General features: G+C 35.2%; 1 protein-coding gene across 1 annotated transcript in view; it reads right to left on the bottom strand.

Annotated features, from left to right (window-relative positions):
• LOC118743826 (farnesyl pyrophosphate synthase-like) overlaps window positions 1-2180 on the bottom strand; it is a gene marked incomplete at its 5' end in the record, with an annotated part of 5850 nt that overhangs the window by 562 nt on the left and 3108 nt on the right.

Genomic DNA, 2180 nt, shown 5'->3' with positions numbered 1-2180 from the left:
GTTTTTTTTTTGCAATATTTTAGAAGCTCTAGCAAAGAAACAAAAGGCGATATTAGGCTTAAATTAAAGCTAGAAGTCTCCCTTATATATATGACTTATAGTCATTTATTGAAAAGCAAGACCTGATAGTGCCTTCCACTTAGGCTCAAATTAAGGCTTGAACTTACGACTACAATCTTGTAAAATACCGTCCCTGAACCTTAACCCAGGTCACTTATAATTATTTATTTAACAGCAAAAACTGATTTTGCCAAAATTTTATTTTTATTTTTAATAGCACAGTATTCCAGTATTTTTATATTGTTCAATAAATGACTATTAGTGACCAGCAGGTCAAGGTGCAAGGGGGCATAGTATTTTCAGGGATGGTAGCCGAGAGTTATAGCTTTAATTCAAGCCTAAGTGGAATGTTCTATCACCTTTTGTCCTTACCACTTCACTGACGGATCTCCCTTGCTTTAACAAAGACGTGGCCGCCTTATGTAAGTAGGAATTTAGAATGTATATACATTTGGTATCAGGCATACTTCTGAGCCGCTTTACAAAGTTCGGCGCTTGGAAATAACTTCGGCTGCACGTTATTTTGCACCTGACAACGTAATGCGTCGGCGGAGGTGTTCATTTTGTGCTTTACTAGTAAATGTCATTGGTCATGATGACAATTTTGATACTTAAAACTGAAATAAAGCAAGGCTTACCTCGTAAGGTGCTTAGCTATTTTCCCATTGGGACACTACAATATTTCTCCTACAAATTTTTAAAGTGATTACTAATTAATTGTTTTCTAATATTACTCGTACTATTTTGGTTAATTGAAATAGATGGCATATTTAAAACTTCGTTTATGTGAGCGCGAATTTCTTCTGAAATAGCTGGCGCATCAATTTCGTTATGTAGATTACAAATATTGTGGAGAACCACTGTTGCCACAATAATGCTTTCTACACTCTGGGTATTCAGCCTTATACCCACCGAAAGAACCGGATCGTTCGGCGCAGTTTCTCGTTCGAATCTCAGATTCGTTATATAGCGCCTCTGCCGGATTACGAACATTGGATATTGGTGTCATTATCCACTGATTACAGGGATAACCGCTGTCTGCAACAACCAATGAATTTCCGAATGCGCCCCCTTCGAAGCGACTATAAACGCGCGAGTTTCGAAGTATTGTGGCATCGTGTGTGGAACCAGGCCATCTAGCTACTACATCCAATATATTTAAGTCGCTGTCGCATAAAGTCTGTACGTTGTACGAAAATAACACTTTTCTGTTTTCGGTATCACTCCTATTTTCACAACGATCTCGGGTTTCTGTACCAAAAACGCGTTACGCAAATCAAAAAACTTTTACACACGCTTCTAGACAAAAGTCTGCAGTTTAAAAAAAAAAAATCACTATATCTGTGCACACATTTTTTAATAAGTTCGGTTTGAAATATGGGTTGGTTGAAAAACAGGTTGGCGCATCCCTTATAGACCGTGGACGTCGCATTATAATGATGCGATCTAGAACCTTGCATTCCATGTAACTTTCGTCACTCGAACTCATTTTAATAATATTTAAATGGAACCACTTTTACCTTTTATTTACTTATTTATATTTTATTTTGAGTAATCAGCTGCTGTTTAGTCGAGAAGCAGGGTTGCATTTTCTATATTTAAATAACCTGGGTAAAAGATTGTCGTAAGCGCCATTTTGACGATTTTTAGTTATAGATGCAGTTTTCAGATATCTCCTTTAGTTTCCGAGATATTTACTACAATTTTTTCGATAATTTAGTAAAAATTTAGTTAGTGATGCAGCCATATTAAACTAATCAATATCTTAAAAATGACGTTCTCCATTTTTGGATATCTCCTTTAGTTTGCGATATACTTGTTAAAAAGTGTAGTAAATTTAGTAGACATTTTGAACACATTTTGTCGTATTTCATACAAAGTGGCTGCTAAATTGTGGACAAATGACGCTTACGACATAATTTTACTAAAGAAAATCCTTCATAAACTCAAATCTAATTAACGTTTAACATTAAAAATTAAATAATTTAAGAATTTTGTGAACTAGTAACATTTTCAGAGACTTTGGAGAATATATATCTTCGCGTTTTTGAGAAATTGCATTCAAAACTTCAATCGCGACTTCCCACAACCTGCCGAAATCAACATACGACAATCTTTTA

The sequence above is a fragment of the Rhagoletis pomonella genome, unplaced genomic scaffold, assembly GCF_013731165.1.
Source record: "Rhagoletis pomonella isolate Grant_MI unplaced genomic scaffold, Rhpom_1.0 Rhpom_scaffold_00007, whole genome shotgun sequence".
Classification (NCBI taxonomy): Eukaryota; Metazoa; Arthropoda; class Insecta; order Diptera; family Tephritidae; genus Rhagoletis; species Rhagoletis pomonella.
This window is presented reverse-complemented; position numbering and strand designations above follow the sequence as displayed.